Consider the following 23,115-nt stretch of genomic DNA (forward strand, 5'->3'; position numbering starts at 1 on the left):
GAAAGGGCTGAATGACCATTGACATAGCAGCAGTGAATTGCACGTGGACAGTAAAAACAAGAGAGGAATCCATTTGTTACGAAAAGCACATTAGATATGAAGATGTCAGGGACCAGTTCCATTAGCACTAGCCTAACAGTAACCTTGAACTAGCTTTTGATTACTTTCAATTTCTGCAGCCATTGCTCTTAAGACAGTCACAGCTGTTGAAATCCTGACATCGCAAACAAGAACTCCCATTCGTGTTAAGATGATCAGGATCTTCGTCTGTTTCCTCAGTAGCAAAGAGATTTTTGCTGCTTTACTCTGAATATGGTTTCAGTAGCAGTGGAATAGGGGAAAAAGCAATAGCCACATTTTTTGCTTGATCCAACAACACACACACACACCTTTAATTTGCTCAAGTTTTGCATTAGCGCTCATCAGAAAAGCAATGGAGAAGCAACTTTTGTCCTTCTGCACATGCATTGAAAGCAACAAAAAAATTTCATTCTCACAAGCCTCAGCCTATCCAAATGGCCTGAAATAACTTCCTCCTTAATTTTTAGTGTTTTCTGTGAAGTTAGACATTCATCAAAAAACTACATATAGGAACAACATCTAAAGATGCACGGGAAATACTCCCTTATCTTGGAGCCTGGGATCATTTATTTTACTGCAAAGAATATAAAATCAATGCCTGAGAAAGTACTGAAGAATTATGATCATATTCTTAAATACATTAGTTCTGTATCTGATTACGCTAGCAAAAAAAATGGGCAACAGGCACTGAGTGTCTTGGTATTGAATTACCATGCAACCTTTTCTTCTAGCAACGCAAATTTTCAGTGTATAGACTATGAGTAAAATACTAGCTTAACACTAGTTTAAATTTGAAGTTATTGGCCACAACTGCCAGTTTCATGGCAGATGCAAGGTTCTGTTAAACAAAAGCTGGGTATATTATTTACCACAATTACCTATGAAATACCGCATGCAGGAAAATAAAGGCAAAACCAGCTAAAACTGTACTAAAATCAGCATAACATCTTTAAAGTAAATTTCTTCATATCTTCAAAGCTTCAAAGAAATGGAAATATTGATTTGGAATGTTATAATTCACAGTAACCCCTGATCCACTGTTCTTCTGCTTATGACTTTGTTCTACCATAAATTTTGTTTCATATCAACTTGCTGACCAATAAAAGTTTCTGAAATTGCTCAGTACAATTACAGTAAGCACACCAGCACTCCCCCATCTAAAAAAAATGAACTGTACAGCTAATAAGAATAATCATTGTGATCAATACAAATCAATCTAGTGATCATCACACGAGAATACCCTTTGGCTGCTTAGTTTTTCTGGTTTTCTTTTAACCTTAATGGAACTGGGATGCAAAGAGGAAAGCTGAGAGCAAGAATTCCTCAAACAGGAGGACTCCTGCAACCAGAAATACCAGAAATGCAGAAGCACATCGTGGTACCAGCAGAGATCCTGGTTTCACTGTGCTAACTGCTCTGCTGACAGATGGAGGGGCACTTTTCTTTGAAGAATTTTTAAGGAGTAAAAGAATGGCTAAGAAAGTGATATGAGCAATCCAGAATCACTCACTGAACAAGCAACCTGTGCCTGCATTGCAGATCAATGGTGTCCCCCCTGAACCTGCCTGCTGATAGATTTACAGGGGAACTACAGGATAGTAGCAAAATCACATCACTACAAGAACCGGGGACACATGCAGATGAGATACCTAGCACCAAAATAAAGTTGCAAAAACAACAGCCAAAACACTGATGCTATCAAAAGCTCTGCAGGCTATACAATCTGCCACAGGAGCTGCAAGATTTGGTGGAAAGCCCCCATTATGCCGACAGTCTTGCCAACCAAATGAAATAAATTGAAGTGAAACATGAGAAAGCGAGAGAGAGATGGAAAAACAAACAAAAAATTAAAAAATTTATTTGGGTTCTCTCTTAAAGCACATGAATGCAAATGGTAAAGCTGATTCCACTGATTTCAGCAGGCTGTATCACCAACTCCTGAATAATAAATCTTCTTTCTAGTTCACATCAGGGAAAAAAAAAAGTCAATTGATACAAGATGTTACAGTGCTTGTGAAGTGTCCTGGCTGGAACATTGTCCAGGGATTAGAACAATTAAAGACTATTCAGGCTCCATCCCTTAAATCTAATTCTACTCCATTAAAACAGTTGGATTTTTCCCTTGTAACTGTGAGAAGAATTTGGCCTTAAATTACAATTGTCTGATAGCTATATTTACAGAACTGGCAATACCCTGAAAATACAGAACCTCCAAGAGAAAAGAGCTCATAAAAAAACCTTATGGGATTATCAATTAAGATATTCTAACTTCCAAACTTAAAATAAATGGAAAATATGTCATATGAACCTCTGTAGATATTCAATCATTTTATTTTTATTATATTGAGACCCATAATTGCACCTGGAAGGAAGGAAAAACTGGATCACTTCGTCCCCATTGGTCTAAAAGCACAAGTACCATCAAGAGACATACCTGACTCACGAGCAGAGTGAGCAGCAATGAGACCAGTATTAACAAGCTTCACATGAAAAAAAATAATTAGGACAGTCAAAAAAAAAAAAGAGGATTTAATTGTTCACATAGCTATGAAATAGAATCCACACCGTTTAGAAAGTTCAATGAAACAATACTGAAGTAAGGAGTTCTGCCTCTTACCAATCACACATACTGCCGTATAATCCACTACATATGCTAAACATACCTATTTTTGGATCTTAACTTTATCTTCCATTTTGTGCCTGATATTTAAAACATAGGAATCGTTTTAGCACAATACGGTTTGTATGTAACACACAGAAAACAAACTTTTCTTGAATCATGTGTGCATGCATTTTACCAGATAAGTCCAACAAATCAGCCTTTATCTTCTCCACACAATATTATGTGCATTTTCATAGAAACAATCATCTAGGTATAAACAGGAATGGCTCGACTGGTGGAGGTGTTTATGGAAAGGAAACAGAGGTGTTTATGCACCGGAAAAAAGTAACCTGCCATTGAAGAGAACTGAAGTATAAATAGCAGAGAGGGTCTCTGCACTTAATATTAAGCATATATGACAACTGAGAATGAAAAAAAATGAAGAAATGCCAACACAGAAAAATATTTACAGGAGGACATAATCAAGATTCAAGTTTAAACCTACCAGGAGCTTGCTCCCATCTTGTTCTCTATTTTCAAGTATAATCAATTGAACCAGAAAGCAGTTAATACAAAAACACTTACATGAGAAAGGCCTTGCTTTTCAGAAAACCGTTACAAAGGAATGTTCATTAAACAGGCATCTTATGTATTGCTACACCTCTAGTGCCTGCACAAAGCAAAACAATACCTTTAATAAAGTAGAAGCCAGCAGCTTTCCTAATGCATCTCATAAAACCAGTGTGCGCAAAGCTCTATCAACCCTCCATTTCAATTTCCATACACATCAAGATTTCTCATCTACTGCTCATCTAAAAAGAGGAATAAACCAGTTGCCTATCTGCTGAAATAAGGTTTGTGGAAAAAACTTGACTGAAAGAAAGAACGTTTTAAACTAGAAAATATATAATTAAAACATGTTTCATTCTAAAATGAGTAAGCCCAAGCTATTTCATTGTGTTTGTTTTGTTTTTGCCCTGTCTTTGCAACATATTTTCTGTCAAGTATGTTGCAAAGCACACATACCTGATAAAGCCAGACATCCAAGTGGACCAGACACCATGCAGCAAACATTTTGTTTACCAGAGACATTTATAATTCAATTTGGAGACATTTGCAAATGTTAGCTTTCAGACTGCCCTCTTAATGTGTTCTTTAACAACTCAGTAGATGCACAGTAACTGCAGGTATATTAGTATAATCAGTCTCGGGAGTAAATTATGCCATCTAGCCTTTTAGTAATGTTTTAGTTGCAAAATTCCAAAAAGAAAAGGCCATTTCAAGTAAAACAGACCACCTGGTTCAAAGGAAACCTGTCTGGTGGACAGGTTACATAAGTGAGAAAATGCAATATCAAATCATCTCTAATTATATTCTGAACATTTGTTCTGATATTTTGAAAAGTTCTGGATAGTTTAGCTGTTAAATCTTTAAAGTGAACTGCAGAAGTACTTCCTCAGTGGAAATAAAGGAAACTTTATTTGACAGACAAAGCAAGATAAAAATTCAGCTTGCTTCAGAAATCTTGTGTTGTCTTTTTTTTTTTGACATCTTTTAATAGTTTTTTAAAACATTGTTATTTTAAATGACTTCAACACATTTCCTTTAGCAAAGAATCCAAGTTTTAGACTATACTGTCAAAGTCCCAATAAAACAGAGATACTTCCACCAAAAGGTAATAATACATGGTATCTTTTGCAATCCTGAGCTCATTAAAAACATCAACATCACAGCAAAAAAAGTGGAACAAAGTGCTTCTAAAATTAATATTTTAGAAGAAAAATCTCAAGATCCTCAAGTCACTAAGAGAAATCAGGTAAAAGCTTAAAAACAGGGGAGAAGGAAGATTTTTTTTTTTTTAACCTTTCGGTAAAGCGTCAAAATGACGCAAAATGATTAGATTTTCTCAGAGTGGGAAAAATTAAGAGTACTATCAAGCTATTAAACCTTCCATTGGATCATTTGTGGTATGAGTTATTAGCATAATTGGGGGCATGCTTTATTATGACCTCTGCAAAAACTTTCATTTCCCAAATGTGATAGATACAAAGTGCTTTTGTAATACCAATAATGATTATTTCCTATGGGAAACTGCCAATTATAAGTTGGTGAAAAAGGCTATGCTGGGTGTACATTGAGAAAGCGAACACACCTACCAACAGTCAGACTAATTAAAGCCATTCTTCAAATATTAATAAAGCTTTCCAATTCCATGAAATATAACCTGTACATTTCAGTTCAACCACATCCTTGTCAGGTCATTCATTCAACAATAATAAATATTTGACTACTGTTTAAATACAGCATTTATGCTGAACATTCACCTTTCCCTGGCAGTAAACCAAAACATGTGGGAAGCTGTTTTAACATTTAACCACTTGACTCAATTTCATATTATTTATATCAAGTCACATCAAGCGCCAGCAAAAACAGACACAGAAACAAGTCCCTTGTGTTCTGGAAACATGTATTAGAAAAAAATAAATCATAGTGAAGATCACCTGTAAGGATAAGCAATAAACTGCCAAAGAGAGTGTGTTTTATAACACTGACTCCAGTATACTCTGCTGAGGTCACAAGTACAAGAGGTAGCAGAGTCAATAGCATCATTTCCTGCTCTTCCGTCACCTGCTGTCTCATACCCTCAGCTGCCAAGGTTCACATGCTAATGCGCACCACCAAGAAAAGAGGGGACAGAGGGCACAGCCAGACAAAATTCCTGAACATGCCAACTTGACAGCCAAAAGACAGGACAACCACCTTCCCACCCACCCACACAGAGCGTCCAGCTCTACACACGTACGTTAGGCATGCCAGAGTGGGAATGCTTTTCAGCAAACACCAGCCTGAGGCATCCTGTTTGCAAAGCTTCTGTTGCAGCCGTGAAACCATACTGCACAGAAATGGCAAAGCCTTCCAGAAAATGCAGTTTTAGGATATATAGCGCACACAGTCTCTTCATAGATAAGCCCTGGCATTTCAAAGCTCTCCCTGGATCCCACTGGTTGTACAGACTGAGTTGGTAGGCTGCAGAATCATACCAGAGAATAGATGAGAGCAAATGAAGCTCCATTAAGGAATACTTGGGATACAACCATGTGCTCCCACATTACTGAATAGGCTTCAGCTTTTACTGATTAGCTATTCCAGACACTGTTGCTTTAATTACCATTACCTCATATTTAAAAGGCATTTGCTGTAATGTCTTTGCTTTAGCCACCATAATTTTTTAGAAGTTCTTAGAGTCTGATTCTCATTTATGCTCCTGCCAATTTGCAATACCTTCGCGAGATGAAATAGACGTAAAAGCAAATGTAGAAATATTGTACTACACCTTTACCTCATCTCTGGATTAACACAGAAGAGTAGAGTATTAATGACAAATCTGATTTGAAACTTCATGTGACATTAGAAAACACTCCATGCTGATACATGAATTGAGAAAAGAGGAAAGCTTTTACTTTCCTTAATATATTCTTTAAATATATTAATATATATATATATATATATAATATATGTATTGTTTAAAATTTTACAAGAGCAAACTCCCCAGTTCACCAATTGTTTATATGCACCATTATGAAGAAAAAAAATGTTCTGGAGAGTCTATGCAACAGACAGCTTAATTAGGGCATGGAGGAAGAGGCATGTTAAACCAACAGAATAAAAGAGATCATTTAAAAACCACTTAAGGAAGTTTGTTCTAGGTTCTTCAGGATATCTTGCACAATGAATATCTACATCCTTAAAATCAGATGTGTTTACACAAAAACAGGTTGTAAAGACTCTCACAGAAACAAGACAGCTAGATTTCAGGCATACAGACCCAGCTGATTTGTAGATGGGGTTATATGTGCAAATGTTTTTCTATTTTTCCCCTACAAGTTATAATTATATTGTTCAGTTTGATAAAAGACACTTTGCCTAATGAAAGATTTCACTTTGCTTAGTTCCAACATGGCCACAGGCAAATGCCATGTGGATGTTTGATATGAATCCTTCCTTCTCAAAGTTAGGACAGGCAGAACTGACTTTTGAAAGGAACCACAGGCACCAGCTCCAACTTCAGCAAACTCAAGTTCTGATCCACCTGGACAACAAGTTTTCCATCTTGTATCTACCTTTCAGAGGGGGAGTTAAATGGCTTAGTGGACCACACATAAGAATCGATGTGTGCAAGCCCACACTTTATTTGGTGAAATTTAAAAAGTCAATTTAAAAACTCGTTTACTTAGTTTTCAAAGAGAAAGATTCAGAAATAACTTGAACAAGCCATCAAAGTACCAACATGAGGCAGACATGCCTGACCATCTTGCTGGAAAGGACCTCCTGAATTCAAAGAGCCAGCTGCTCAGCATAAACGTAATTCAAACAAGCCGCATATATTTTAATAGCCAGGCTGCTTAGCTTTTCTCCTCCCAGAAAGTTTGTAAAGAATGAAAGACACAGTAGCTTTCTAAAGGCTACAATATAGCTAAGCTCAAGGTGAGATGCCATGCAAGAAGAAAGTGACTGAATTAATTTTTGTCAGACTGAACTTACAAACTGGAGCTGGAGATATACATTTGACCACCTAGACCTGATTAAATGCAGTAAGCAAAGCACTGCCTCTTTTTGTATGAGAAGAGTGATCTGGTAACCAGGCCATTTATAAAAACACTCACTGCAAAACAAGTATAAATGGTTGAATTCCTCCAAAGAAACAAATACCTGAGAAAAGGACTTTGTAGAGTTTGAAAAGCAGCCTGTGTATCAGTACAGGAGTTACCTGTAACCTCTACAGCAGTGCTGAAGATAGGCTCCCAACTGCTAACCCAGACTGCAGAAGATCTCAATGATCTTGTTTACAATCCAGATTTTGTCTGCTACAGATCAAACTGCAAAAAGTACAGTTATTAAATCTATTTACTAAATTTACTTATTACTTTTCACTGTAATGTTTAATACAATGACTTATTAATTCTGAAAAAGAAGAAAGCTAAAAATACAAACAACTGAAAGGGGGGAATGTGTGCCATTAAGCAATAAACATTCCATATTTCTGTCTTTCCCCTTTGTTTTACAAAAAATAACTAGACAGTAGTCTCATCACTCCACATACTGTAACTTTCAAAACTTGGCAGAGCAACTCTTGCACATTGTGTTTCAGATCCAATAACTCAATACATGCTTCAAAGATCTGGCAGCAGTTCTTTTAGGACTTATTTCCTACTTTTCTGGCTTATGCAACCTGTTGAGTTTAGAAAATTTACACTCAGTAGATTAAGGTGATGCACACAGAGAAAGAGGAAATCATAATAACCACAATAATTATAAATGAAATTTTGAATGCAAATTTGATTGGCCACAGATATTTCCATTGCCTGCAAGGAATCATTCTGATGAAGAACAGGACACACAACCCTCTCAGATTCCAGCTTTCACAGGTACTACAACCAAAAACATTTTGTTAGGGTAAACTGCTGCCAATAGGGCAGACTCCATAACTATCACACACACAAACTCCCTGTTCTCTAATGCAATACATGTTTTAAGAGCAACAGAATTACAACAGGTAAGGTATGAAAACTAGAACAAAAGCAGGTTCTGGCAAAGCCACAGGGTGATGGGGAGTTTTGCCTTTGATTAGAATCTGTTTACTTAAACACTCAGCCAAGCATCTCTCCTCTAAACCAGACCACAAATGTAATTATGGAAAATTTCACAGGGATGTTTTCTGTAGTTTCATAGTTTAAAGAAGTTAAAGACTTGGGGGGGGGGGGGGGGGGGGGTAGTCCTTTCCAAATGCAATGCATTTTCTGGCAGTAGTTGAGTAGTTTTCTTTTTGGCTTCACCAGACTACAGTAAGACCTAAAGCTGAACGCACCATTTACATTGTATAAGAACACACATCAGTTTAAAAGAAAATATATACTAGTGTATCTCTAGTAGGGCTTGGCAGGTAGTTTCAACAGGAAAATGGAATCAGAAATGAATAAGACATCTTATCCAAACTCATCTGTGCACATGACCTCTTGCTTCCTCCCCCACAACACATTTCCTACATCTGACAGTTTTATTTTTACATTTCCTGGTTTTTCTACCACACTCTGTTTATTTTGCAGTTTTTCCCCTACCTTCCAAACTGTTCTGCCTATTCTGTAGCCCTCCATTTCTTTCTCATACACTCGGCTCCAGTTGAGTTCAGTGGCAAAAATCCCACCAACCTGACTGCAAAGGAATTCCTTGGGAACATCACCCACCACCTCTGCCCCCTGCCACCACCACCACCATTCAGCTTTCACACTGAGTCATGTCATCCAATTTTATGTTGAGAAACTGGAAAGGGAATAGTTTCCTCCACTCTTTTCTACTCTACCCTCTCCATTGCCAGGGGCATACTTCTACCAGTTAGATTGAGCAGACCCCAGGAGGCAATTCAAATCGCTATCAAGGAAGAAAGCAACCCAGAAAAAAAGAAGAAAAGAAAAAGAGGAAAACACAGAAAGTCAGCACTTAGTGTCTTAGTGAGCTGAGCCTGCACAGAGCAAAACTGTTTACAAAAATTCCACTTTCTTCAGGTTTCATTGAGGCCTAACAACACGAGCTGTCATTTTATCTTACTTTCAGACCGTTTTCTCACCCACTGCAGTTTATCCCACATTGCCCACCTTTGCATGTAAGACCAGGTCTTTCCATATTTTAATGAAATAATGCTCTAGTGTTGGACACTAATGAAACATAAAATTTGAATAAAATAGCATAGCTTAGTTCCTTATATAACATTCCGCTACCTGTGTGCTTTCCTTCCTGGGGAGTGCACGAGAAAAATCTAAAGGGAAAAGCTTTACTAGGCAGCCAGATGAAAAAATATCCAAACAAAAGAAAGCAAGCATTCCCAGCCTAAAACAAGTGCTAATTCAGTTTACTTGTCACACAGCTTTGTATACATACACCACTTCCAACAAGAGTCATGTATGCAGGAACACTTTGGGGAAAGCAGTTTTTATTTCCTAAGTGTCTGATCTTTCCCAGTAAATTATGGGTACAGATAGACAGACTGGATCAGACCCAAGGCCTGTCTACTGCAGTACTGTCTTGGATGCCACCACCAGATGCTTTAGATGAATGCATGAGAATCTTGCAGCAGGCAGTTATTGGATAATTTGCCCCCCCACATAAGACTCATGCTGATCACTGATAGTCTGAGGTTGTCTTATGCAATGAGAAATAAGTTAATTATCCATTCCAAATTTTTATTATTAGTTATAATGATTATATGGCTATCATAAACAAAATATTCAGCACCCAAGAATTATTTCCTCCTTTTTTTTTTTTCCTGCATTAGAACGCCTGAAGATTCAGTCACAGTTTAAGACAGACCAACCATGGAAATGATGGAATATAATCAGCTCTCGTCTTAGAAATTTATGAACAATTTTGAGGCAGTTCTCTGGTAAACTTCAAGAGTCCTCTCCAGAAATCCACCAGTCCCTCATCCTTTCCCTATTAACCTCCACTCTGCCACCACAAATGAAAACAGACTCATTTCAGGATTTTATTTAGCAAATCTACTTTTTGGCCAGATCAGTTCTGTGATTCACTAGTTGCTTACACAGGCTTTTGATGTAAATGAGCATCCTGGGACAGAAATCAGAGGCTGGGAGTGAGATTGGGGACTGCTTTCTTTAGCAGCAGTGTACATGAAACTACAGGGAATCTGACAACCACAGCCGTGACTACCACCATAAGTGATCTACATACTTTTGTTATCACTTGCTTTTTAATTCCCAGAGCTCTCTCCCTTCTCTCTGAGCCACCAGCCTCCCTCAATCTGAGACCCTCACTAGTCCGTACTTCCTGCTCCATCCACGCTCACCTTTCCCAAAGAGGTCTACCTGCCACTAGATTTTGCTGTAATTATCTGAACAGTCTTTCACAGTAAAGTGTGAAGAATATGTGATTTCCAAACAGCAGGGAATGTTTAGAAAGCAATGCTTCATCTGGATGCAGTAAGCTTCTTTTAATTTTTTCTTTTTTTTCCCCCCCTCTGTTTTACATCATTGACTCCAAGTTTTGATGACAAGATATTTTAAGCATTTCTGACTTAGAAGTGTGCTAAAAATAAGAGAATTTTTTTTTTTTTTTTTAGGAAAACATTGCCTAACTTAAGGGAAACTTGGTATATACACCACCTAAGTAAGCTACGCATGTTGCTTACAAACAGCAGATAACTTTTCAGACCTAAAAACTCGATTTCTGGAAGCCAGAGATAACATGCATAAACAATCTGACAGGCTGTAGGATTCAATGGACCTGATTAAAAGAACAGAATTACGAGTCATGGGCAAAACAGATGCTACAGAGCAAAATTCATCTCAAGTGGAAAATACCTACGCAAAATATCTTAATTACTGTGCTTGTCAGGGACAATAAGAAGATATTCAGCGGAGACAGAGTCTAAAGCTAAGGTTAAAAACCTCTATTTTGAGAATAGCAAACTGAGCAAATTGCACTGGTCTCTTACAAGAAGAGAATTTCTCTTCTTTGTCCTTCCCTATAAAGTGTCACTTCCATTTTGGGAGTGGTTACCATGCCCTATATAATGATCAGAAGGCAAATACTTCAGGACTAAAATTCATCCTCAATTATGTGAGTGCATATATAGTTATGCTGTGCTGGTGGGAAGTCATACACTGGCATAAGGAAAACAAACGCAGAGTATTTCTGGGTTCATAGCAAAAAAGATTACATAGAAGTTCATCAAGTTTTGGACTTTTAAAGTAAAGAAGTAAACAGTGCAACACTAGAAATTACAGTATGTAATTTGTACAAGTACATTGGGTGTGAGCAGCACCACATTAACAGTGTTTGCATTTGCACTTGCAGTACTTTCACAGCTACAGGACAATGTCTGTGGGTATGTGTCAGTATTTTGGAGGCTCCAGAGAAGTGAATGAACTAGTCACCTAAGTCTACCAAGTAAACCAACTGTTAAAGTAAAAACAGTTATAGATTCAGCTATAAAGATCAGAGCAGACTTACTCTGTTAAGCTTCAGTACTCTTAAGAACCTAGGTTTTTAAAAGAGCCAGTAAATTGCTACTATTTTGTAATCACAACAGGGTGGAAAAACTTGAGCAACTGGATTACTGAGTGATCTGTTAATGATCTTCTTGAATACAGAAGAAACTTGCATCATTTCTCTCCTACCCTAGCAACCTTCATGTTCAGGTTCTCCATCCTTTCTCCCACCCTGCCAGGATGGATCAGAGCACAGAGGCCCCCGATGAACTGGTTCCAGTCTGTCATATGCAGCAGGATGGACAAACACTATTTACATGTCCTGGAGGGACACAGTTGCGAACATCACTGTTCAAATCTGTTTCATTACCTACACCACAAGAACTGCTACCCTGAAGGAATCTGCTAGTACCCTTAATACTACCCTCAATGTAATTACAAGATTAAGATTTAAAAAAGTACTTTTTTGTTTGAATAGTAAACACAAACTGCACAGATGCAGAACACAGAGAAACAGGTAAAGAGAAACAAAAGAAAGGTATATCTGTGTGTGGCTAATATGTTAGCTCCTAATATGCCTGCCTTCATGATTCTAACCAATAGTCCATCAGGTGTTCAAACTCTGGCTTGAGGATCCAGTTATACAATAACATCTTCAAGCCACATTAACGGGCAACGTTTATGGACAACGTTTTACTAGTGAGAACCCTTACTTTCTTTTACAGTTCGACTTATCTTTGGTAATGGCTCTAATTTGTGTCTCTCCCTTCCTCCACTTCCACTCAGTCAGGAAGGCATTTAAACTGCTTCATAGCTGAGCGGGAAGATATCCGTTTCAGAAAAATATTAGTGTTTCTTGAGCATAGTCAGACTCAACTACTGTCTGCCTACAGGGTAAACAGTCAGCTAGTGACTGTTCCAGTGGGCTGCTATCTCCTAAACAGAACATTAGCAGAATGCTCATTTCCACAAGTCTGAGCTATCAGGGAGTGAGGCGTTTCCTTGTGTATTCCATGTAAATATACAGGTGGGTTGTTTTTTTAATAACATCACACACAATCACGTAGTTAGGATTAACAGAGGCAGGATTAACATAACTGGCTCTTACTGAAGACAAGATACAGAGATCATTAAGAATCACTTTGGGGTGAATGTTCTTAACTCCACATCTGAGAGAGAGAGTGTCACAAAAGTACCCACATGAGAGCACTAGCAATTTCAACAAAAATACCAAGGCCCAATAATCTGACTGTGCCCTTCACTCCAGAAAAAAAAACCTCTACACTTCTAATCTGTAAAATTGCCATAGGGATCTTATTTCACCTCCATAAAAATGAACTAAAATGTGGTAATGAATAAAAATCATGTAATGATCAGGACATTGTTTTAATTACCACTCTGGTCAGGAATGCCCACTGAACATTATGCCCAGCTTCAACACTACAGACTTTGATCAGGGGTTTAGTACTCCTCCTTTCAAGGAGGTCAAAAACTATAATCAATAAAGCAATTTTTATTTGGGTAATAGCCCAGTCTCTCTGCGAGTAGGAAAGTGGCAAAAGTTCCCGTAGCTGCTGACAGCATTGAAAGAGGTGACTATTATACATAGAGATGTGTTATGATTCAGGCAACATCTCTTATTTGCACCCCCCTGTCCTCCCAGCACTCTGTAAGCAGAATGAACCTGTAAGGACCCACTGGCTGACCTCAGCTCCTGAAGGGATACTGTTCAAAATCACACACTTTAATAAAAGACAATATTGCACAACAGTCTCACCTCTAATAATCTGATATGTTAGCGTGCTTGCTATCCAAAAAAATTCTCCCAGGCATCCTCAAGGTAACTAGTATTAACTTCAGTACACTGCTAGCAGACCTTGTAACTGACTGTATAAATTACAACTGCCTGGGGCTATTTTTGTTTTGTTTTTGTTTTCTTGTTACTGAGCCAAATTCTCTTCATATTTACTTGATGTAAGTTCAGAAGTTGTGGAATTAACTTTTCCTTTGTTCCAAAGGGTTTTAACTTCTTTGACTTTAGATGTGCAAAGCCTACAGCATATCCCCATGCACATTATGTTTAAATGGCTAAAATTGCGTCCAAGTAGAAAGCGAAAAGGAGCAATCATAACTTTCTTCACCTAATTTCACGCTTAATGACTCTTACCACCGCTATGTAGAGTTTTATTTTGAAGGCACGCAAGTTGCTCAAATGCAATAGCTAAGGTACACTCAAGGTAAGGTACACTGATTCATCCCCTCCTTCTTTACCAATTCTAACAAATGAGCCAGTTATCCCAGCAGTTCTGTCACTAGTGTGATTTCATTCTGAATCTCCAGTAAGTTCTACTACTTACACCTGGATATGAATTTAGTTAGCACTACCCGTATTTTCAGACTGTTGCTCTAAGAAAACATTTACAGTAGTTTCTACTTTCCAAGAAAGCTATTTCTGGCCAATGTAGGTTTTATTTATTAATTATTATTTTAGCAAATAGCACTTTTGCCCATAAGAGAAATATTTTAATCATTTACAAATAAACAGACCAATTGTGATAAAACACCATGTCACTGTGCAACAAATTTCTCAAATCCTTGTGGTGTACATTGTGGGAATAAACCAACAACCAAGAAGTAAAAAAAAATCTTGGGATGTTTTAGTGACTAATACCAAGGTTATATGTACATAAAACACTGCCTACAGCCATTGTGTTATTACTTCTAAAATTCTAGAAGACTAGGGCACCCACACACCCTTTCGTATCAACTACTTTTCTGCACTGACATTTTCCTGAGACATCCCTGCACAACAGATCTGTCTGGAATTGGAATCCTCATCTCAGATTCCTGATGATCCTGAGATTCCTGATGTGAATTTAGATACATTTTTATATAAGCAACAACAAAAAGTAAATACGTTATCCCATAATGGTCATTTACAACAATTTCAGTTGAAGGAAGAATGAATGTTCTAAACTGTATGTGCATGGGTAGAGCTCTGCTCCTATATACTGAGGTGACAGGCAAAGAACTCATTTAACTAAACTGAATGGATTAGCCAACAGGGCAAGGCTGAGGTCTCACCCAGAATTGGTGAGAAACTAGCATTTGCTTCAACAGTCCTTTTGGCCTGCTCAAGATCTGGATACTGAACCAAGTGGAATTTTGTGCTGATTTGGTGCTTTCAGAGGAGAGCAGACTCCAGTCAGCAGCACCAAAAAGGGTAAGAATCCTTGATGCCAAATGGCATATATAAAACTACAGTCAGACTAGAAGTACTTAAAGTGTGAAATCAAGGTGGTGTGCAAGTGACCAGAGTGCTTAAAAAAAAAAAAAAAAACAATAACAACAAAACATGTTTCCTGCAAATCTGAGGTGAGAAGAAATCGCTGGAACTACTTCGAAATTAGAGCACTTCCATTGCCTTTGCAGCTGTTTTATGAATGGATCCACAAAAGCTCGGGAGTTAGGTTGGGCCTTAGCAGGAAAGAGAGGTTTGTTGATTCCTTATCCCTTCTCCACAGAATGTTAGGCCACTACAAAAAGATGAGGTCAACAAGTACCTATAAACCCCTCAGTTGCCAGTGGTACCAAGCCATCCTCACACATCTTTCTTAGTGTCAAGGTACCTGGTTTTTGGGAGAGCTCAGCATACTCTGAAGTTGCAGACTTATGACCTAAATTCTTGATGAAGTCTCTCCCCTCATGAACCTAAACTATTGTTCTTTCAGAACACATTCCTCATTCTACTAAGACTGCCAGCACAGCATCGAAACACTGAACAATATTTTAAAACTTGAAGTAAGTTATCTAGTAAAAATAAAAAAGATCAGATTAAAAGGTTAATAGAAAAACACTTACTTTTTGAAAATCAGAAATTACTCCGTAGAAATTCCCATTGTAGATGACATCCTTTCCCTAAAAAAGGAAACAAAACAAAAAAAGCCTTAATTGTACAAACTAATACCCAGTTAATAAAATACAGTGAGCTACGTCAAGACATTTTTAACCCCCAGAAATAATTTTTCATAATGATTACATCCATTATTGGACATGAGGATAATATCCACACAACAAGCAAAGCAGCATATTTACAGAAAGAGGAATGAAGGGGACAGAAGTGTTCAGAATTGAAGTCAAATCCGAATTTAGATTAGAAACCTATGCATTAGAAGAGGCTTTGAAAGGAAAAAAAGCAAGTGTTCGGTTTTCAAAATAATGAAAAATTAACTTAAATAGATCTTTCAAATGAATGTCCATCAAGAACTCCTGCACCTTAGGATTGAAGTTCTGTTTTTTGCTCTGTCATTAAGCTTCATGTTTTTTTTCTTCCCTTGAAGGTAAAATAAATTGAAGCCTAGAATCGAGCGCATCCACTAGGCACATACTCAGGATTAAATCTGACCTGGTACCTTTCAGATTTTTATGAAGTGCAGGAGAAAAGATGTATGCGTGTGTGTACACATATGCATGTGTATATACACACAGATACCTCGGCAAGATTAGAAACAGAGGTTCTGGGAACCCAAACTCTCAGCCAAAGATATGCCAGAGCATGATGAAGGTCTAGCATTTTGCCCTGAAAACGCACGGTGCATGAAATGCCCTAAGTATCATACTAGAGTCACTAAGAACCACGGCAATCACAATTACAGCAACGAGAACAGTTAAAGAAAATCATTTCCTGTTCTGGTGGAATCTCCAGTAGTTGCCCAAAAATTCTACTAAAACAGAACTTTTTCTAAAACATAAATAGCTACTCAGGGGATGATGGCTAGGTATTTCATTCTTATTAAATATTGACAGTGCGCTCTTCTAATAAAAGACCACACAGTGCTTTTGCTTTGAGAAGGTATCATCACATCACCACCACCTAACAACTACACACAAAAGTGTCCTTATACTTATTTCTAGGGTCAACTGAAATCAGTTTAGTGCTAAAATAATCTCACAGTTCAAAACATGTTATTGTTGGAAAAACGATGTTACAAAAATATTTTAAGGCATGTAAACTACTTTAGTAGTCTGCAATGGCAGATACATATTCAGTATTTGTTTTCTTGCAGATTGTGGTCAAATTTTAACACGGTTACATCAGCATAAATGTAGCACAGCTCCACTGAAATCAGTAGCATCATACCACACCTAATGCACATAACAGAAGCAGAATCTGTTTCTCAACTGTTTTCAATCATTTACAGCTTTCAGGGTAAAACTGCCACTGGGCTCTGAAATTTCTCATGTTCCACGTACACAGATGAATATAATCTCAAAATTAAATCAAAAAATCATCTTCTCTTTAATTACATAAATATCAAAATCATTTTCTTTTCACCAGTTGAGTATTTCTTCAAGATCTTGTTTGTGTTCAAAATCTCCAAAGGCCTTTTAGTAAGACTGTAAATTCTTTGACAGAAAGAGAGCCAGAGTCAAGTCTCAGTTACACAGGCAGAAATGCAGAGCAACCCTTAATTCACAGTAACTCAAATACTGACAGGGAAACAGCCTGCAGCTGCAGCCTCAGGTTTATCCTTTGTTCCACAGCTGGTTGTAAAGGCCAAAAAAAGACAGACCAAATAATTCCTAATATTTTCATTCCTTTCCTGTCCCAAGAAAAATAAATGAAGGAACCAAGAGGTAAATAAGCTGGTCTTAAATACCTTGATGCCTTTTTTTTTTTTCCAGAGAATCATTGATTTTATGTTCCTAAATTCCTGAACACTTAACCGCACAGATATCACAGATCTCAATTGCAACTAAAAACCTAAACAGTTGTTGAGGCATCAAATGCGGAAGTGTTCATTAATCATCACTGGCTACACCACAGATAACACTAATCCTTCTTCTACTTGAGACATTACAGGTAGAGATTTTCACCTTGGGGTTTACAGACCCCTGGAGACTCAGATTGCTGCTAAAGATCCACGAAGAGCTGCTTAGAAAAGCAAGACTGACAGCATACTTTCCATTCTGAAACCCAGCCTCCCTAAATATACCTAAATGTCCCAGACTTAGCAATTCAATTATTTTGTCCAGCACAAATTATAAATCTAGTAGTAAACAGAATACCTCTCACTAACTAGCCATCCAATTCTTTGTATTTAATAGTGCTATCAAAACTACTGTTGTCTCTCTTTCTTTCTTTCTTAAGAGTATCCTTATACATTTTGTGCTTGCCAGTCAATCCAGGCCTTACAAGCAAGGTAAAACTTCTTTTCATAACTTTGGTCCTTTCACAACAGGAAAGGAAACTGGACATTCAGCTGCCGCTGGGAACGTGCAAATGCATTTCTGCATGAGCCAGAGTATTGCCAAGACTAGAAAACTTCATACTGTTACAGAAGAACAGTTTCTTCCGGCAGGAAAGAAAATCCAACTTCCTGGTGGAAGAAAAAGAAGCCAAGCAACTCCAGCAGCATCTATTCATTGCTGAACTCCAGAAATGGATCAGTATTAAAAATAAGCTCTCAACTTGAATCAAGGGCAGCTCCTATTTTATACTGCAGAGATTTGCTACTCTCACCAGCCCACTCGTATATGTGAAGTATGAGCTGAAAGGGAATCATTGAAAGTGAACTGATCTGTTTGTCAAAAACATTTAGAAAACATGGCCATTAAGCTTAATAGTTTTGTACAGTACAGTTGAGAGAGAGACTGTGCAAGTGAGCTGTGTCTTGCTCAGCTGCCCATGTCCAGTGATATCAACTCTTCCTGGTATGGTAGCACTCATTTATAAATTAGCCTTAAAATCTACTAGGTGCACTGCAGTATTCAGCAGAAAGTTCTGGCCCTATCAGAATGCCGAGCAACACAAAAATGGTCTTCAAAATCCCTCTGAAAAGCAGTTATGCTAGAGCTGAGCCATTGGGACCATACATCTTCACTTCCATATCATGGATAGCAAATGGAGCTTTTATTTCTCCTATCAAAGTGTCACTAACACCAAGAGACAACGCTCTTACCTGGTTCTGAGCTACTGTTCAGAAAGGCAAGACTTGTTTCTTGACTAGTCATCTGAACCATGCTATCACCTTAACCAGGCAGCAGAGCTTTGCCTAGTTGTCTGTCTCTCCCCACTGTATGACTTCAGGTTTTTCTTTATAGGTTACCAGGGGATTAGGTCTTCAAAATCCCCAGCTAAATCATGATGATCCATCATCACAACGGACAGCTTTCATTGAGACCCTGGGTTTGTCAACAGATCCCAAACATCCCTTTACTTTTTTGAACAAGCAAACAATTTTTTTTTTTAACCTTTTTTTTTTTTTTTTTTAAACTTTGATCTCTGAAAAGATCAAAGAATGACCTGACAGGAACACATTCCTAGAAGTCTCCAGTGGTTTCCCACCTAAGAACACTTGGCAGAGGATGAAGAGCACTTGCTTGTGTTGCCCACTGGGAGAATAAAACCTTAGAACTCAAATAAGGACTTTTTGCCTGATTCTAATTAAAAGCAGAGTAATAGTACCTGATTTAGAAAAGACTGTTAAAATCTTAATTTAACCACAATGATTTTGGTCCTACTCTAAAACAGTCATTACCTTCCAAACTTTCACTCATTTTGTGCCAAAAAGGACCATCAACCATAGTGTTGTGTTAGTTGTTTTTAGACACGTATTTCTTTTAAATTCCACAGACCTAAATCCCCTATGCAATAACATGACAATTTCTAGAACAGTTCTTTCTTCCTTTTCAACTTTTTTCAAGACCCGCAAATAAATAAAAGCTGCAAATCACACTTGCTTTAATGCTAACTCCTTGAGAAGACAATGCCAGCTGGTACACATTTGTGGGCAGGAAACCCCACACACTAAAGGAACGTGATGTCAGCCCCCTGCCTCTGACAGCACGCAGCAAGGCTGTGCGCTGCCAGGTGCTGCCTTCAATGGTGCAAGCTGTTCTAGCTAGGGCCACACTGTCAAGTTGTTCATCCTCGCCCGAAGCCTCGGAGAAACCTCAGCTCCTTCCTGGAGTGGAGCCGTGCCAGGGACATCAGTCTGTTGCTGGTGACACACACTACACACAATTCAGTGGCTTCCTGCTCAAAGCATTACATAATTTGAGCCTCTGGCATATCTTTCTGGAACATTTCACGTACTAACCCACAAGATCAGCAGCCTTTTCAGTCACCAGATAACTCTGCATCTTTTCTTCACCGATACTGATCCGGATGGTACTGACTGCAGGCCTAAGGCTGTCTATTCCCAAGGAAATAAAAAATGGACAGTTACGACCTACAGACACAGACAAAAGCAGCAGCTAAACAAATATGTCGGTAACTTCAGAGCCAGTGAAAAAATATATTTAATCCATTTCTGCCAAAAGAATACCACGATCAAAAATCGCATCTGGATTAATTAAGAACAGTTGCAGTTAGCTTCACGGAATTAAGCCAGAAAGTTATTAAACAAAGGAAACACACAACCTGCTGCTAGTGCCATGTGATACACTACCTACCGGTCATACATCTGACCCCAGCCATGCTCTCATGAGTCAAGAAAGTTCTCAACTCAGGACCTGCATGCATATAGCTATGTTGAAAACTTAGTTCTTCAACTACTTCTTGGTGTTTGCTGAGCAGAGTTCAGTATCTTGAATTCCTGAAATAGGCAGACTATTTTCCATAGAGACACCAAAAAAATTGGAGGCCAGAAATTATTCTTTATGAAAAGTATATTGATGAATAATAGTTAAGTACACTCTCAAGAATTATTTATGTAAATAAATCTCTCAGGCTTGTTCATACAGTGAATGAGTTATATTTATCTGATAAAACCACACCATTTGAGCCAGGCAATAAACAGCAGTGTGTTTATGCAATACAAAATAGATACCGCAAACTCTTATCAGTATGCAAATGTAACAGGCCTACAAAATCTGCAACTTGAGTGCTGAAATTTCAGGGTATCCTAAAGTTCCTGCAGGTACTTTTGCTTATGTCTTAGGAGAATATTTTGTTTTTCCTCAGAAAAACAAACACTATCTTCGGTCATCTACAGAAATTCTCTGGAACCAAAATTATCCTGCTGCAGTTTTGAGAGGTTTTTAATCTATGAAATCACTCACTGCAGATGAAAGCAGTAACAATCCAAGACCTCACTTAAGGCATTGCAAAGAATCCAGCTCAATTATGTGTAGATGCCTTTATTCTCCTTTGGCCAATGAAATTATTTTCACACACAAAAAAAAATTGCACTCTGAATAAGAGCAAGTAAGACCTCTCACCATACCCAAAGAAAACAGAAATGAAGGGGCAATCCCAGAATCCATCCTGCAACCTGGGCAGCCGATGCAGGCACCAGAAAACAAGCAGCAGGTGAGAAGAGGGGAAGAAGATGGATGCTCCTTTCAGGCCAGCAAGCCACCAGCTGCCAGCTCTTTAAATCACTAAGATAAAATGCAATAATCTAAGGTCTCCAGGGACATCTCAATATGATCACAGAGGTCCCACCACAGCTCAGTCATTCTTTTTGAGATGTGCCCCTGTGCTCCAGAGTCTGAGAGTTCATTTCTCGTTGTTCATGTTTCAAAATGCAGACCAACAACTCCCACACAGCATATTTTGATCTGTGCTTTTATAATTGCAACCCTCGACAACAGTAAGAGAGAGGGATTACACAGCAGTATTTCTCCCCTTGAATATTTACTGAGATAATTATGTATCAGTTATAATACTAGTTGAACTGCACAGTGCAAAAACAACACTGAGTGGGCATGCCATTTTATTCAAGTCTTTTCGTCCCGTAACATATTGGGAAGTACACAGCCGATCATATTAGGGTAAGATCCTCCAGGATAGATGTGCTCAGCTTTTAAATACAGTCCCTTTTTTGGCAGTCATATTAAGATACATCCCCTCCCCCTACCAAAACAAAAAAACCCACACACCACTACATGACAAAACATTACCAATTACTAAAGCCACCTGCACTTCCAGAGAATGTTCCCTTCCATACCTTCTTTCCTTCCTTCCTTCTGGGCTGCACAGTGAAGATGAAGCAGTATATTTACAACAAATTTTATGCTAGCAGATTTTACACCACAAAAAACCTGCTTTGCTCCAAGTTCAGCAAGGTGGTGGGCAGAAGTTTACGCAATCAGGCATTATGAACTAAAGGAAACCACAGGACAGACATTTAATTTTATGTAAATATCTTTTCCCCCTTTCTCACTCTGCTTTCCCATTTGTTTTAATTCCATAGGAGAATGTGACTGGCAGTCACTTCATAATGCACTGCAAGGCCTAAGTGCCAGCAGCTTTTCTCGTCTCAACAAAACATACAGAGCTGAAATTAAATTACCACTGGCTTAAACACACTTATTTTACTGCTACCCACCTAGAACACATACCCAGTTCAAAGTAAACATGTTTAGTCACTGCATAATATGAAGCATAAAAGAAAAATGTTCACTGTACTTAACTGAGAGTTACGTTCCAAAACAATTTTGATTACTATCTCTGAATCCAGCAGCAACCAGCTAGCTAAAACTGGCATTATTGTGATGGAAATAGCATGATATTTCAATGCAAGAAAATAAAACTTGTACCAGATACTAGCACAGGATTTGAAATCCACCCAAGAAAACCATTCGCATTATCAGTTTGTATTATTCTGCTCTTGCATTTTAACACCAAGTTTAAACATTAAGCTGCAAGTACAATGCCTTTTTTTTTTTTTTTAAACTGATGCAATTTCTTGGGGGCAAAATCTGATACGGCTGGTCAGATTTCCTGTCAAGCAAAAAAGTGGGAGACATGGGTTTAATTTTCTATTTGTCCAGTAAGCAGATTAAAGCATTACACACCTGCAACAGGGGTTTACAGAGCCTCACTGTGCAAACATCCTGGGTCCTATGCTGTAGGCTATATTAAAACCAATCACTGATGATGGTAGCCAGCACCAGTTTGTGCTAGGTTGCACAGAGTAAAAACTTACACCTAAAAGCGAGCCAATAATTTTGTAGTCCCACTTGACTGAAAACTATTACCACGTGCAGCTCCAATTTTTAGACTGATCTTTACCACTGCAATTAGAAGAATTGCTGAATGCTCATGTTGTTGCCTCTGTTTGAAAAATTGTATTCAACTCCAGGCTCCTCCAATACTGATGTTAGAAATGCATTTGGGCAAACAGCATTTTTAACAAGTACGTATAATGCCTAAAAAGAGGTTCCAGAACCGCCATTAGATCTCTGAGTGCTGTAAAACTGAAAAGTGTCAAATAATTTTAAGCACAGCTGAAACATCTTTCTAGATGTATGCTTTGTATATTTGACAGCAATTTCTGCCCAATCTCTCCTATTGCTTTCCTCATCCAACTATGCAGTCTGTTTCTGTTGCCTTTCACAGAACTAGAAAAGAGAGGGAGGAAACAGAAACAACACAACCCAGATAAATGGGTTTAAAACTGACAGGGATATTCTGTAGCA

General features: G+C 38.1%; 1 long non-coding RNA gene across 2 annotated transcripts in view; it reads right to left on the minus strand.

Moving 5' to 3' along the window:
• The window catches only part of LOC308192235, a 73,974-nt gene that overhangs the window by 38,269 nt on the left and 12,590 nt on the right, over window positions 1-23,115 (minus strand). The window contains exons 3-5 of one of the 2 annotated variants that reach the window (XR_013948666.1): window positions 15,547-15,603; window positions 3,269-3,353; window positions 2,516-2,561 (exon numbers count right to left, since the gene is read on the minus strand). This is a non-coding gene — a long non-coding RNA (uncharacterized lncRNA). The remainder of the gene's footprint in view (window positions 1-2,515; window positions 2,562-3,268; window positions 3,354-15,546; window positions 15,604-23,115) is intronic. The other variant, XR_013948667.1, reaches the window with a different exon arrangement.

Source organism: Anser brachyrhynchus, assembly GCF_964034855.1.
Source record: "Anser brachyrhynchus genome assembly, chromosome: 3".
Lineage (NCBI taxonomy): Eukaryota > Metazoa > Chordata > Aves > Anseriformes > Anatidae > Anser > Anser brachyrhynchus.